The 16,563-nt window shown below is 40.2% G+C and overlaps 1 protein-coding gene across 1 annotated transcript in view; it reads left to right on the top strand.

Moving 5' to 3' along the window:
- The first annotated feature begins 438 nt into the window (after positions 1 to 438).
- LOC131663448 (protein suppressor 2 of zeste-like) overlaps positions 439 to 16,563 on the top strand; it is a 204,591-nt gene continuing 188,466 nt past the window's right edge. The window contains exon 1 of the mRNA XM_058933870.1: positions 439 to 559. The gene's annotated coding sequence lies outside the window, so the exon portion shown is untranslated. The remainder of the gene's footprint in view (positions 560 to 16,563) is intronic.

The raw sequence follows: 16,563 nt of genomic DNA, 5'->3' as shown, positions 1-16,563 counted from the left end.
GCGAGAATCTGGAAGATGCAGCTGCGGATTTCGGAGCTCGGATAACACTGAATACTCATCGGCAGCAACGAACAAGTGCGGCTGAACAATGCATAATGCCGGCTTGGGACCAGTGTCCGCCACTTCGTATAAGCCGGTGCCAGAGCCCCATTGTCAGCGCGATTTCGACCTGCAAGTGAAAATCAAGCAGGAATCCGCGGAAGATGCCCCGGCGCCGCGTTTTCCGCCGCGGCTGGAAGTTCGCGAGGAGTTCCGCAAGCTCCAACCGCCGCCAACTTTCGACGACGTTAACAACTATAATAACTATCAGACGCCACCTGCGTATTCCCCTTTGGCCTTGTTTCCGAGCTTGCCACCCGATGGCTATCCCACACCATCTGGTTTTCCTTACCCGGCACCCGCAGCCTTCCGGACGCAGAGACCTTACGAACATAGAAACAACAGTTATCATCCTAGAACGCCAGCTTACTCGTCCTCTTCGTCCTCCTCGGGCAAGCAGCAGCAACAGCAGCGCAAGTGGAGCGACAGCGCGCTGAGGGCTCTTCAACCGCCTGCCCCGGTGAGCCTTTTCAGCCTTTTGTGTGCTATTGGGTGTTATTCTTTCTCTATTTTTCCTTTTTCGTTTTATATTCATTCATATAACTTAGGTCTGTTAGCGGTGCATACTCCTTCTTTTCGAGCCTGTCGTCACGACAGAGATTCGACAATTCTGACAGTTCGACGAGTTAATTTGAAAGTTCACGGACAAATGAGGCGAGCGTAAACAGAAAACTTACGGAATATCATTTTGTAGCTCGCAATATTCAAAAAAGTAGCTTGTATGTCAGAGGATTTTTTCATTGTTTTCACGTATCTTCCACCAGTTTTTCCGTTTACCACTACATACGGTAGAGTACTCTTAAGTGCAAACGCAAATGCAATTACGTTTAAAAGCTATAGGTCAAATTAATCAAGAGTCATCCGATTAGAGCACGGGAAATGCAACACACAACTAAACGATGTCATTACAAAATCATTTGTTGCAATTTTCAAAAATTTTCATAATTAATTATGTTAATGGTAATAGGGCTATATGCGTAACGCACTATTCAAATGAATATTTACATGCATCTCCATACGTAGCCTAAGAAATACTGTAGCAGAAATTGAAAATACACATACTACTGAACAATAAGAAAAACATCATTATATATCATAAATATTAAGCCTCGGTCACGCTATAGTTTCCCATATCAAAACAAATAGTTACCAAGCCTATAATTTCAGGCAATAAATCTGCCGATGAATATAAATTGCCGCGCGCTTTATACTCAAAACGCCGCGTATTAATAAATAAAATAAGAATGTATATTTTACGTAAAGAAGGTATAAAAACGAAAAAGAGAGATGCAAAATCCGATTTGGCAAGTTCCCAAGGCTAAAACGATATGATACACTGATGTCGGTGGTACATATATATATATATATATATATATATATATATATATATATATATATATATATATATATATATATATATATACAGCGTGCATATATATGGATGCGTAATGAGATGTAATGGAATCGAATAAAGTGTTGCCGCTCGCGCGTCGTTCGTCGCCAGTCGCATAATAAATCGCCAGCAGAGTGCGAGAACGAAAAATTATGCGGCGCGGCAAGCAAGAGACGCCAAAATTACAGTGATTACAAGACTTTATCCTCGCTCTTTACACTTGAAATATATACATACATACACACTGTGGGGAAGGGGGTTGCTCTGCTCTCTTAGCAAGGTATAAACGAGCGATTTGCTTGGACCGATTGGCTTTAAGGACTTCATACTGTGGGATACGTCCCCGAGGCGATTCAAAAATCGCTCTGCTACCCTGCCTCACGTCTGCCTGGCTGTGTGTGCGCGTGTGCGTGTGCGTGTGCGCGCGCACGTGTATGTATACGAGCGCCGAGAAAGGAATTCCGAGAGATCGTTACTAATTTTACGACTGTCATTCGCCTACATAAGGATGCTTTGTAATTCGCGCTGCTGTGCTATACATCAATTATTATGCTGTAGTATTACTGACCGAGCAGAGACCATATCAATTATATTACATTATCTTGTCCTCGAGGTCAATGTAGTTACCAGATCGAGTCAGCAATTTGTAGAGAACCAACATCGAATAATTACTTTTTTATTTTATATTTTATAACTTTCCCTTTATAAAGGGAATGACGATATTGACACACAGAAATTTATGAAAACTTTGAGTGATGCTGCTCTTTTTGTCACAATTATATTTCTCTTTAAAAATATTCTCTCACTTTTTCCATTATAAACTTCACTGTCAAAGCAGTCGCTACCGATAGCAAGAATAATAATTTTCTTTTCGGCAAATCTTTTGCTAAAAATTTCAAGAACGTTACTTCATTGAAAAATCTAGGAAAGGTATCACAAGTAAAGGTCGTGGAAAAAAAAGAAGAAAAAATAATTCTGAACCATCAAAGAATTAGAGTGCAATTTCAAAAGATCAATATCAAGGTCGATATTTGAGTAATTTAAACTGGAAGTCCATCCCCAACAAAGAATCGAACTCAACTTTACAAGAAACGGAAATCAATTCCCAGGTGCTTTCAATAAATATAACTAAACCTGCGGGTCGAATAAAAAATATTTTCAACAATTGGAAAATATTACTATTATACCTCTGATTAAAAGCAACTTTCAATTAACTGACGAAAAATCAAACAACATTTTTAAGCTTATTAACAAATTTCAAAGTAAACAAATTACAAAATTCGCGTAATGTCTCAACTCTTTAGAATGTTATAAGCATTTTGTCCTGAAATAAAATATTGAATCTTAGTATTAGTATCCCGAAATAATATATTTCAATATTTCAATATTTTATATCGGGATACTATAACTAATTATATTCTCCATTGTATACAAAAAATTTTGAAATTTGTCAATTTCTTGTATTATAAAGAAATGGAGGTGATTATAATAGGGAATTCATCTTACCAAAGAACGATTTCGAAGATTTAATTTGGTGGAAAATAAGACATTTTACGAAATTAATCCTATTTAGCAACACAATTACGCCTTCAAAATTTTTACTGACGTCTCAAGAGGTTTGGGCGCTTGCTATGATTTTTCTAGCACACATCGTTGAAAAAATATAAAAATTGGGCATATATCAATTATTTAAAACTAAAAGTTATTTACTATTGTTTACGATGTTTTGCGGAGAATTATACACTACCCATCATAACTTTTACTATATTTACAAAAAAATTAGCTTAACTTCAAAGTTTTATATCATTATAACCAATTATCGTATACAAAATAAATTGGTTTACTATTCGATAGTAATAGCAACAGTTTTTATTTAAAGTGAACAGAAAATTGAAAAATAAAAAATTTTTATTTTTCCACTAAAAAAATTAACTAAAAAATTTTTATTTAAATTTTTTATTTCTATTTAACTCTATGTTAATTTGAAAGCAGTGTGGATAGAACAATTCCAACGAGAATCGAAACATATGTAGTATATGTTCTTATTCTTTAAAATGATACCAGATGGGTTCTGATGCAATATTTTTTATTGGAATTATGAACATTTTTGTACAAAAACCGTATTTTTTTAAATCTCTATGTATCTTCAATACTAAGATATTTTAGAAAACATGTTAGAAAGAAAAAAGTTGCCTTTTTGACTGAAAAATATGAAAATAAAATAAAAATAAATAAATTGAAAATAATTTCGGTTTTTAGCACTTGAAAAAAAGTTGTAAGCTATTCCTTTTTTCTTAATTGTAGAATAACTGCAAAAATATGTTTAAAAAAATTAACGATGATCAATGATTTAAAGATTTGATAATATCAAAATTTCGCTAAATGTTTTAATAATGATATTTATGAGCACTCGAATCAAAACATCAGGAAAAAATCCAATATATCTCATTTTAGAAATACCTCAATTTTGTGAAAAAATAGCTATATGCATTAACGACCTTGAAACATTATTTATAATGTACAGAAACATTAGGCGATAATGATATTTTTCTCTTTATGTTGTCAAAAACCTACAGAACAATATTGGTCCTGAGAAAATTAGTCGTTGATTAAAAAATGCTTTATTTGAAAGTCAAATTAATACTTCGTATATCAGTGGCCATATAGTACTTGCCGTGTGATAAGTTGGAGAGCTTTTAAAAAAGGCATAAATCGTAGAAGAGCTGGTTGAAAAATCAAACGTGTTTACCAAACATTATAATCATGCATTGCTTGAAGTGTTATTAAAGAATTATTTGTTGACTGTTATTTAACAAAATTACAATTTATACTCCTGAGCACATTGACTTCAAAGACGCAATAATGTAATCTAATCAAACGAACTTTTCTGTACACAAAGTTCGATTGTAATTATATAAATTACCTCGTCTAACGAATTAAAATCCTACCTATCTTATATAATTTTTTAGAAAATTCACTGTTCCAAGGAATACGATTTTCCACTGGCACTGAACTTTATAAAAAGGTTAAGAAATATGTGTCAAAAGAGTAATTATTCGATTTTAATGCTCTAAAACTCGATCTGGCAACTGGCAGTACAACTACATTGATCTGGAGAACGAGATAATTTATACAATTACAATCGAACTTCACATGCAGGCAAGTTCGTTTGATTTATTAATTTGAGCTCAATTCTGATGCAGATACTATTTTTAAAATAATAATTAGTATTCAAATATGCTGCATCTCGGTATCAAATCTCTTTCCTATTTGCAGCCGTAGTTTTGATTACATAATGGAGGATAAAACTCTGTAAACGTTGACTAAGTAATAAAGCCAATTATTCGCCGAATTAGCTTCCGACCGATTCATAAACAATTAGCCATATCATGTGTAAACAATTCATCGGAATAGCTATCATCAGCCTAAATTTGTTTGCTTCTGAGAAAACGAGTAATCGATGGACGCCAAAGTGCCTCGCTAATTGATTGGAGTATCTGCATGCGGCCACATATGCGCGCGCGAGAACCGATCTATAATACATAAAGGCAAAGTGTCTATCTACCGCGCGATGCCGAGTGCGCGAGTTCAGTTTGTAAGGTATATCTTGCGGCCCATTCATCTCGCGGCGAACTTGTCCCCCCTCGCTCGCACGTTTTAACGCACCTGTATCGCGATAACGTGTATAAAAGCGAATAAGGGCATTGAATCAGCGCCGATTCCCGGGCGCACGCGAGACTTTGGTGCGCAGTGGGATAGACGCCGCTGCGGTGTTTTTGCTTGTCTCTTTGCCTTTCGAATGTGCTTGGCCGACAAGAGAAACCCTCGATGTGTACACGTGTAAGGTGTATTTTGCCGAAAATGAATTGAAGGATCTCTTCGTTTTATCTTTGTCCCAAAGTCTTTTTGGCGTATGGTTTATGATATTTCTGATGAGGTTTTTAAATTGATTCAATACTAGTAACGAAATTTGCAAATCGTTAGACATTCTGATCTTTCGAAGACCATCCACTATCTTGCGATTGATGAAACGTTAATCCACGTGGCGTTGTCCCTCGAGATCAAATGAATCGTCAAAATTATAAAGGAAAATCGCTGTGAATAGCTTGAACTTTGCGCAACACTCGAAGCCTAATCAAAATAATCCAAAACGACAGATCGGCTGCTGCTACGGCGCTGCGCGTGCCGCCTTGCAGCCAGACGTGTGAGAAAAGAAGCCGCGAGCAATATATAATATCCCGCCACGGAGAGTCGTCGCGAGTGTATGTCGCGTGCGCACACGCGCGATAAATTTTCCAAGCCTCTTCGTCGTCGCCGTGGTCATATCGTTGGCGAAAAAGCCGCTAAGCAGCAGGGAAGCTCGACGCGCGTGCACCTGCGAACCGCGCGCGAGAATAAACGGCGTTTCTCGCACGTACACGCGCTATATATCTCCTATACAAGCAGCTCGCGAGCTCGCGAGCAGTTATACGATTTAGATCGGCGGCCGCGTCTCTCTCTCTCTCTCTCTCCGGCGAGTAAAAGCCAAGAGCAGCAGCAGAGATCGGGATGTTGTATCTCGGCAGCTGCTAAACACGGATGTGAAAAGGTTGCGCTCGCCGCCGCCGTATTCAACTTGCGACGCCGCCAAAGCTGCTGGAGTGTTTGTGTATCCTACTGCTCTCTTATTTTATTAATAGCTCGTTTGTCATTATTGTTTATGCCGACGAACCCCTTTTTCGATGCCGCGCGCGCTGCCTCTTGTGCACGACCCGAGCTAAGAGTTATGGGGTAGCTGCTGCTCGAGAATGAGAGAGATATACAGGTTGAACGTTACGTGACAAAAGACGGGATTGCCATTCGTGATTTCGATCGGCTCCTATATGTTATTTATCCGCAGCATGCCATTTATCGTCAAATTAATCGTTGAACATTGCGTTGCTCGTGCGAACGAATTGCATTTTTCGACTGCGAAAAAAATTAAGATATTCCGGCTAATAATTGTTAGTGCTACAATAAATTAATTGCGCATTACCCTCGCGCGTATGAATAATGACCTGTGCCTGTGTTTATTAATACCTTGCTCATACAAGTGCAAATTAAACAAGCCGTACAAATTGCCGTATTAATTGCGTGCTCGGCGTTGCAACACAATTGCGTTGATGCGTTTCGCTAGACGCAGTTAATTTAGCACATGGCGAAGTTTTCTAAATTCAACTGTAAAAGCGCACGTATTGCGTTTGCCATTGGCGTCGCAATTATTCGTATCATTGCTCGTACTTTTATTTTATACGCCAGCTCTTTTTGAACAACATGCAAACTGTCAGCCGATGCACATCGCGCCAATTTTTACTATGAATTAACTTTTTGCGAATCGCAATGCTGTGCTCTACGCTAGTTTCAATGCTCGTATGTGAAATTACGTTTTACGAACATTCACAATGTACTCGTGCGCTACTTGAGGTTGCAAGCAACAGTGATACATATGCCGGGCATAAATAAACGCGTTGCAGGGCACATTCGTCACGTCTGTCAAATCGAAAAAAGGAAAGTAAATGTCCATTTGACGCCCTCTGCTCATAGCCCTTTTTCTTTATTATAACCTTAACTTCTCTCTCTCTCTCTCTCTCTCTCTCTCTTTCTCTTGAGAACAAGCTGCTTAATTCCCCAAGAAGAAAAAAATAACAGCAAACAATCGATCACCTTTTCTCTCTCTTTTTCTCTTTCGGCTCACTAATTCTTTCACGCAGCCGGCCTTCGTTGTTTTTTTTTTTTTTTTTTTCGTGTGATGCATCTGCTTAATAATTCCATTCGCCGTGTTATATGCGTGCGCAGAGGGCGCCATCATCGTTGTTGGTCGTCGTCAACGATCCCTTATAGAAATATGAGCCGCTCCGAGGAGAGGGATTATTATTTCTTGAGCGCGAAACGCGTCCATCATCTCGACGTTGTCTTTTTCAGGGTGAGAAAGAGAGAGAGAGAGAGAGAGTAAGAATCGCTCATTTATCTATTCGAGAGGCGATCGTAATTCTTTTATGAATGTATCCGTACACTCCCATCTTATCAATGCTAATACACTGAATAGAGAACGCAAGATTATCGTCGTGGCCGGTGATAAGTTTTATAACTTTCTACGGTGAGTGTGTGTGCGTACACTTATTTTATATTTGAATTGTGACATTTGCTGTGTCATTTAGATTGGCAGATTTATTGTTTTTGAGGGAAGACATTAATTTTTATTACATATATCGATACGAGAGTTCTTTGATACCTTATTGTTCCATCATCTAACGAGTTCGATGAGGGAGTAATAAATATTATTGTTTGAGATTTCATATTTTTCAGCGATTTCGGGACTTTTTTGTATTCAGTATCCATAACTCACCGAAGGTTTCAAAAATATTTATAAGTTAAGCACTTGAACACCACAATAATTACGTAAAGTACGAAAACATTCCAAAAAAGAATCCGTTACTCCGCTTCATTTATGAACGACACAATGGCTCCCGTAGAATGGAACAGTAAAAAGATACTCATCCACACCTGAAATTAAGTAATCAAGGTAGAATCACATGCACATAAACCAGCGACTTCCTCGCAGCTCAAATAATGATATATCTCGGCAAGCACATTCTCTCTTTGCGCGAGCTCGTTCCATGGCGGACATTTGTAAAATAAAAAGCAACAAACCAAGCGTTGCCAAGGATCCTTGGGTGGAAAAAAAGAGTTTAGAAAATAATGCATTGCCGGGTGATCAGCATAAATAAGTTCTCGAACGTCCCGGTCAAGCAAGCAAACGACAGCTCATCACATGGTCTAATCTCGAACAAAGGCGCGTGCACGCGTCCTTTTTAAAGCATGACGCACCATGATTTCTGTCCCAAAAATTCGACGAAAAGTATAGTAGGCCGCGCTTGCCAGATGCGATCATCGCCACTACGTCCAAGAACAGAGAATTGAACGTAAAAGTTGGGCGGTGCACCTTGGGCTCGGAACCTATTACGCAGGTTTTGCCCGCGGCACGACAACCAGGGGACTAAGGTAACACATGGCGTAGTGACATGATATTTAGCTCTCTATTCTTCCGTTCATATTTTTTTACGTCGATGTTATGTATCTGTTGATTCGAGGAATTGACCGCGACAATAGATATACTTACGGCCCACTGTCCAAATAGCTTTATCGTTGAAATTTCGTACATTGATCGTATCAGATTTTAAATATTTTCAATTTTAATTAAGAACTTCTATCCTGGTGGTCTCCGTGATTGATTGGTTGTACTGAAATAGAGTAAGAAATAAATACAAGATTATAATATCATATTCAATCACTCAAAGCAATATTTGCTCACAATTATTGCATTTTCTCGGGATTTTTTTCTGGCTACATCTTGAGGTTGTATTCTTTCTTCTTTTTGCCCTGCCCCTGTCTCAATCTCTCTCTCTCTCTCTCTCTCTCGACTTAATGCGATCGGGTGCCAATCGACCATGAATTTGAGCCTCTTCAGAGGCTCGGAATTAAGAAAGTTTTGGGGTTTACGGTAAAGAAAACGAGCCACTTGCGAATTCCATGAGAGTTGTGCAAGCAGCGGCGGTGCTTCTGTTGACGCTGGCCCTTTAATTAACTCAGCTGCAGCTTTTTTACCATCGCGTGATAATCAATGATTTTTTCTTTCATTTTGGGGCTGTTATTTTCATGATGTTGTTTTTTAGGTTGCAAAAAGTAAAACAAATAAAAATGTGCGACTACGCATGTTAAGAATGTTGCAGCAATTTCATGGTATGATCAATAATGTTTATTAATGTTCAACCAACATAGCTCATATTAAATAATTTTTAAATGAAAAAAAGTAGAAAAACCTTGATTGATACGTATAATAAGGTCAACAAATTTGTAATTATATAGTCTTTTTATATTTATATATTCAGTTTTAACTTTATTAACATGACGTATTATATTTACGATAACGCAAAGATGTCTTTTATTACTTTTTTAACTCTAGAATAATGTTACCTCTGTAGAAAATAAGTAAGTACTAACATCATGGTCGTTTGAATTCAACCATAAAGAATTTATTTTTTGAATGGTAAGTGCAGACTAGTAAAACATTAGGTTATATAAATTTTTAGTTTTACAATGAGCTTTACAAAAATTAATAATCGACAATGACACAATTAAAGCATCTATTTTATTTTAATAAAAAAAAAGAAATTTAAATCAAAGATCTTCAAGAAAAGTCTCGTGTCTTCAAACCAATACCAAAAGTAAAGTCATAACGGACCAAGAAACCGAGTTCTCTTATAATAAGTATAATTACGAGATTTCGGGATAAGATTGTTGGCGGGTGCAAGACACCCAGTATTTCCGAGCAAGTAAGTGCTCCTAGAAAATGAGATTTTTTTTGTCCCGCCAAACCGAAAGTCGACGACGCGGCAGTGGCGCGAATACACTTTCTTGGGCCTCAATTCCGGGAGGAGCGAAGATAATAAAAAAAAAACAAGAGGAAGAAAACGCCGCGCCTGTTATTAAAGGTGTGCGCGAGGCACACGACTGGGCGCGTGCGCGAGCGCAGGTTACAGCCGCGCCGTGCCGAAACCGCAAATCCAAAACCGCACGTGCGCCTCTCTCTCTCTCTCTCTCTCTCTCTCTCTCTCTCGCGCGCGCGCGCGCGTGCGCACGTTAATTATTTATTATTCGGACGGCTTACTGCCCTCGTTCCCGAGTGCTCCGAGTGATTATATGCGATTTTCGTGCCTGCGTACAGACTCCTTCTTGCGACGTTATTGCAAGGCTAAAGTTTGCCGTACGTGTTGGACACGATAACGATGCGATCACATCACTTACACACATAAATCTCAAATTGAATTAGTTTTTTTTTAACTCTCGAAAAGAATGCACAAATTGATGTGTTTTTCAACGAAAATTACGAAATGACTCATCAACACCAGGATAGATAAATTATATTACTTGCTATATACGATCGACGTCATCGTAATGTTTTGCTGATTTATAGCTGTCGTATTGGAAACGTGACACGTGAACAAAAAATAACAAACGACCAATAAAAAATATTTTACAACAATTATTATTTTCCAATCGTAAATTCATAAGTGGCTGAAATTATTTTTCCAACGAGCTTAACTAAATCAATGACGTATGAACTCGTTAAATACCTAAGAACAATATTTATAACAGGACGAAAAAATAAGCTGCGAGTCAACAGGATAACATCAGTAGTAAAACTCGGTGTTATACCAGTTAGCCGCTTAAAAAAAGCGAAGGTAACTTTGCACTTCATGAAATTTCACACAAGAAAAGCGTCCCACGCTTATCCGCATTCATCAATCATAAAGAGAGAAAAAACAGGAAAGAACAGCCTCGTTGCAGTAATTTTAATGTAACTTGGAACGTCATGCGATCGCTGGGTTTATTAGCCATTATTTTCAGCGCTATCGACGCCCGTCGACAGCTCATCCCGAGCCGCTTTTCATGCGAGCACTTTGTCGGCCTCGTCCTCGATCTTCTCTCTCTCTCTCTCTCTCTTTCTTTCTTTCTGTTCGAGCAGCGTGCTAAAATAACGTTGCCGCATCCGTAAACTCTCCCGCGATCGACTCTTTCTCAACGAGTCGCTTGTGCACTGCTCGTTGTTTACTGTGTCATCTCGCCACCTTTCCACACTTTATTATTCCTCGCTCCAGAGAGAGAGAGAGAGAGAGAGAGAGAGAGAGAGAGAGAGAGAGAGAGAGAGAGAGAGAGAGAGAGAGAGACTCGACAACGAGAAAGGTTCGAAACCTTTTTCGCTTAGCCAACTATATAAGTATATATAGAGCCATATAACTCTTTATTGGGTTGTTACGCCAACCGCGTGATGTCGTATCTGCGTCCCATTGCTGTCTTACGAAAGTGAAGTTTAGAAGTCTAGCAGACAATTTTGAACGTTTCAAATGGAATTACTGCTAACTTATATTTAAATTAACGTCCTCGGATTAAATACAATAAGGGAATTTCAATGTAACCTATTAGTGATCAATATTCATGTAAAATATTAAAATTAATAATTATTTGTATGAAAGTAATACTATACGCCTTGTGTAATGCATTATATGTTAACGCATACAATACTTCCTTCTGCAATTTTCTGCGTAACTAAAACATTTTCTAGTAACATCAAAAATTAAAATTAATTTTCCCCGACTCAGATTACTTGCACATTCTTATACCGAAGCTCATCTTCGGTGCTTTAACGGCCACCAGCGTGCATACCAGACATACACACACAGACACACACACGCACACACGCACACGCACACTTCATGTAACAAACTTACACGAGCGAGAGGAGGATATAAGGTCGCGCGGTGCGCATCGACGACACGTCGCGCAACGCGGAGGAGAGCAGGCGGCATTAAAGTAATTGATGCCGCCGTAAAAAGCTGCTGTTACTGCTGCCGCGCAGTGATTGCTCTATACGCCCGCGTGTGTTCCCGTTGATTTACAAAGCGAGGTTAGGGGAGTGTCTCCTTTTTATTTTTCGCTGGTGGCACGCGATGCCGATGCACTTGTCTCGTATATATACTTCGGCTTGAACGTGTGTGGCGGTGGTCGATGCTACCGCTAAATTTAGAAGAATGCAAGTAATAGAAGGACTTTCGGCATTATTTGTGCGATATCACTGCGGTGGTGCGACTCGCAGACCTCAAGGTCCTTGGTATCTCGCCAAGTTATTTCGATGTTCGCGCCACTGTTCGAGTGTTTTCGCTGGTTAATCAATCTGCCTACTGTTGGCTATGAAAACTAGTTTCGAGCAGTTTTACCTTCTCACGCGCTCGCAATCGCGAAAAGTTTGTTAATTCACAACTGAGAGGAAAGCGTATTAAAAAAAACATTCTCAAAACAGAATTTATAACGACGACTCTTTCTCGCTCGCCGAATTTATGCGACTACAACAATTTCAATCGTGGCTGTTATGTTTCAGTTGACCACCACTAGGATGTCGTTTGCTTGGTTATAAACAGACACCTCACTTTATCGGCATCATACTTATCAATAAATCACAACCGTGAAACCCTTGAGACTTTGTTTCGTCCGGGACATGAAAAAAAATGAAACGAATGTGTACGACACAGAACTCGGGCGAAAATCACGATACAACTTCCCACGTTTATCAGACACACACGTACACACAATATGCAGTGTTAACAAAAAAGTAAAATCGTCATGTGCGCGCGTGGGCAGCATCGTAAGGGCGACTGCTTTGGCGCTCAGACAGGGATGTTCTTTGCGCAGAAAGGTGGTAACGATGTATCTTTTAGCCCCTGCGGCACGTATACGGATTGTCGGCGTCGGCGTCTTATAAAGGCGATTCGATACGAGAGAGGGAGAGAGAGCGTTATTGCTTGATCTTGGTGTGTGCCTTGTTGCTTACATGGACACTATATATTATTAGTCCGCTATATTCCCCCTTTATTGCGTGACGGCAAACTTCCTCTGAGCCCGATTGAGACGTTTTACAGCGCGCGAGACGAGCAACGATCCGCGTGTTGTAAATGCCTGCGAGCTTGAGTTGCGCGGTTCAAGGGTATTAACACCGCTCTCTCTCTCTCCCTCTCTCTCTCTCTCTCTCTCTCTCTCTCTCTCTCTCTCTCTCTCTCTCTCTCTTGCACTTCGATTATATGATGGAGTAAACATTTCACCACAAGGGGAATACGTGTATATCTGTGCAGCCTAAGCTTTCTTTCGACACGATGTGTGCTGTGCCTGCCTGCCCCGTTTAAGCTTGTATACGTGCGCGCAGCGAATAAAACGTGACTCGCGGAGGCTGCTAAAAGAGAGAAGCGACGATGATGTTCCTATATATACGTATACTGTTATTTATCATTCGCGTCGTTTATACTACAGACGTGGTGCGCAACAGCACCGTATGCGCCAGCTTATCTGTATAAATATGAGCTTCGGCTGCGTGGCTCTGTTTATGAGCAGCCAACTTTGTATACGACATCGCGCGAGAGCTTTAGTCCGAGACAATTTTTCTTCGAACACGTTTCACCGTCGATAAAAAAAAATTAGATCGTCATTGCAAGCTTTCATGCCTTACCTTGCTACATATATAGATAACATTGTGCTATTATGCCTAATTCCCATTCGTCAGCTCGAATACCGTATATACACAATTTGCGGTTCAAAGCTCAATAAACGAGGCTAAAATCGATCTCCCTTACCCGCATCAAAGTGCACGGCATATTACCGGAAAGCAACCCATCCTCGACCGCCGTCGTCGTCATCTTCCATGAGTTTGGGTTGTCTCACCGCGGAATCCCCATAGCACAAGATAGCATTATCGAAAGGGGTTGGCATCGTAACGCAAGTCGGGTCGTCGTGATGTAACCCGATAGCTATATATATAGAAAGAGAGAGAGAGAGAGAGAGAGAGAGAGAGAGAGACAAAGACGGTGGCGGTAACCCTTGCCCGGGGCTTCTGTTGTCATGGTCCCTACGATGCTCCATTATTGATTAAAGATGGCTGGCTCTACGATGTACCACGCCATTTTAATATGCGCAATTATAATGTGTGCGTGTATGTGCTACTGGCTGAGGCTTCATTTGTCCAAATTCTCGTAAAATCGATCAAACTAATTGAGAAGTTAATAACCAACGTGTTCAGTGGCGTCTTAATTGCCCCCCCCCCTCCCGTTTTCAACTTTGCTTTGCGGTTGATACGCCTGCTACTATTAGTATCTCTCTAAATAGAAAAGAGCGAGTGGGCTATTTAGACCTGATCGACTTAAGCCTCTATATAGCGACACGTTGCATCATCGATCATATGTGTATTTTGCGACATTATATTCATTCAGCTTTTTTTTCTTTCCGACTTCCCCGAGTATGCTAATTGAATTTCTTGTGCGATTGCATCTTGAAAGAAAAACTTGCGTAAAGGCTGATCTTTTAAAAGTTGTTTTTTCGCTATTTATTTTTTTCAATATTGGAAAACAATTGGGGATTCTGAAAATGATGTATCGTACTTTCGTTATTCTTCTCCCGTGAGTGGTATACCCACAAGATATATCAAGATATGTGTCGCGGAATCAATCATTAGCAAGCACATACAATATACTCGTAGTGCCCGGGAGGCCGGCTAATCAAAACACTACACGCGGCAGTGCTGGTCGAAAAATATTTGACAATAGTGAACCGCAAAAAAAGAGCAGTTTGTCGAATTGTACGCGAACTGGCCCTCGCCTATTCGAGAGTACGAGAAGGGAATCGAATTACAGCAGTGGCAGCCGGTTCAGTGATATCAATACACAGCAGTACGTATAACGGCAGGCAAAACATGCTGACGCGAGCTCGTTAGCGACGCGCCGCAATCCGTGCAAACTCGATAACAAAGGGGGTGTGCAGCTATACGTGCGCACGGCAATAGACAATGCCGAATAGATCATGATGATGATGTCCGTAATAGGAGAATAAATTAATGTACATTACGCGCTGGTGGTCCAGTGGCCCTCGGCGCTCTTCTGGAAAGTCAGATGCTCGATAGCATTGTCCCATGCGCAATTAATCCCAACTCTACTTGCATACCTTCGATGTATGTGATTTCGAACGCCGTGGACAGTTTCTACCCCAGCGTACATGTAAAGGAAATCGTGATGACACGGGAACATTGTTTCAATGCTATACGTTATCGATTCGCGACCTCAGGCGCGTATTTGATGAGCTTTCAGAATTTTTTTAATATTACTTTAAAAAGTAAATAGCATGTAATTTAAAAGCATATAGTCTTAAGAGCTCATAGTATTACTTGTTAAATAGCAAGTGTGGTGATAGGTATGTTTTAGACGTTTATTTTTTTCCAAATCTGTACTTTATGCCCATACATTGAGATATCAATTTCAATAGGATTTATTAACAACTGTTAACTGTTATCTTTCCCAACCAATGATTCAATTAGTTAAATAGTACAAACAGCACCACCACCTTTCGTCTTATTCGTAAGTTAAATTAAAGACTGGTAGTCATTAAATATAAACTCAATAACAAATTGCTTAATATTTAAATGGTGGAAATATTTTTTTATAACCACGTTAAAGCTGCAAAATAAACTTTTGCAACATAACTAATATTGATATAATTTTATTGCCTGACCGTATCCTCCTTGCAGTACGTGAAATTTCGTAACCATTTAATTGCATCAATATTTACAAGACCATTAATATTGAAAATGAAAAAATTTAGATGATTGACCCATCCGAGAGTCCCGAAAAAATACAAGTCGTGCTTGCTGAGCAAGCATATATACGATGAATAAAAAAGTAGTGAAAATTGCCAAGCGTAAATGATGTATATCCATCGCGCGCGTATACGAGACCGCATTTTCAAGTTTAAATCAAGCCCTCCTTTATAAGCTTGGCTTTACATCTACATACCACGTGTAGAGAGAGAGAGAGAGAGAGAGAGAGAGAGAGAGAGCCAGGCTCTACATACATAGCACATTCGCAGAGTAGACATTGCAAGGCTGCGGCTGGATTTGCCGTCGAGTAGGCGACCTTTGGCTTACGCCGCGCGTCATTAAAGTTTTGCGGCGCGCGCGCGCGCACGCGGGGGTCCCGTAATTGCTCACACGCGCGCAAAAGCACGAGAACGAGAGAGAGAGAGAGAGAGAGAGAGAGAGAGAGAGAGCGCCGCCGAGGCACACTGGCGCGGACGCGGAAAAGATAATGAATAAAATGGTAAATGACGACGCGCGCGCCAACGCGGCAGCCGATGCGCGCGGCTACTCGCGCACGCGCCACTCGCCTGCATTATCGTATTTCTTATTTACATCGATAGCCCTGTGCCGCGGCGGTGGCGGCCGAAGACTGCCGCGCGCGTCGGCTCTCCTTGGCTTTGATCTAGTCGCTTGAACGTTGATTACTTGCAATTAGCCGCGCCGAAGCTAGAGTGACACTCGCGAGGCTAAATTGACAGCGCGCTTTCGTAAAATTGAAACTCAATTACCGTTAAGCGCTTCCCTTTTCTTTTTTAACTTTATGCCGCGGCGGTGAGCGGGGCAGGGGGATAGGGGGGGGGGGGCACGCGTGCTGTTCGCTGCTGCT

The sequence above is a fragment of the Phymastichus coffea genome, unplaced genomic scaffold (assembly GCF_024137745.1).
Source record: "Phymastichus coffea isolate CEN01 unplaced genomic scaffold, Cenicafe_Pcof_1.1 PCOF00036, whole genome shotgun sequence".
In the NCBI taxonomy this organism is placed as follows: Eukaryota; Metazoa; Arthropoda; class Insecta; order Hymenoptera; family Eulophidae; genus Phymastichus; species Phymastichus coffea.
Note: the sequence above shows the minus strand (reverse complement) of the source record. Positions and strands in the feature narration are given on the sequence as shown.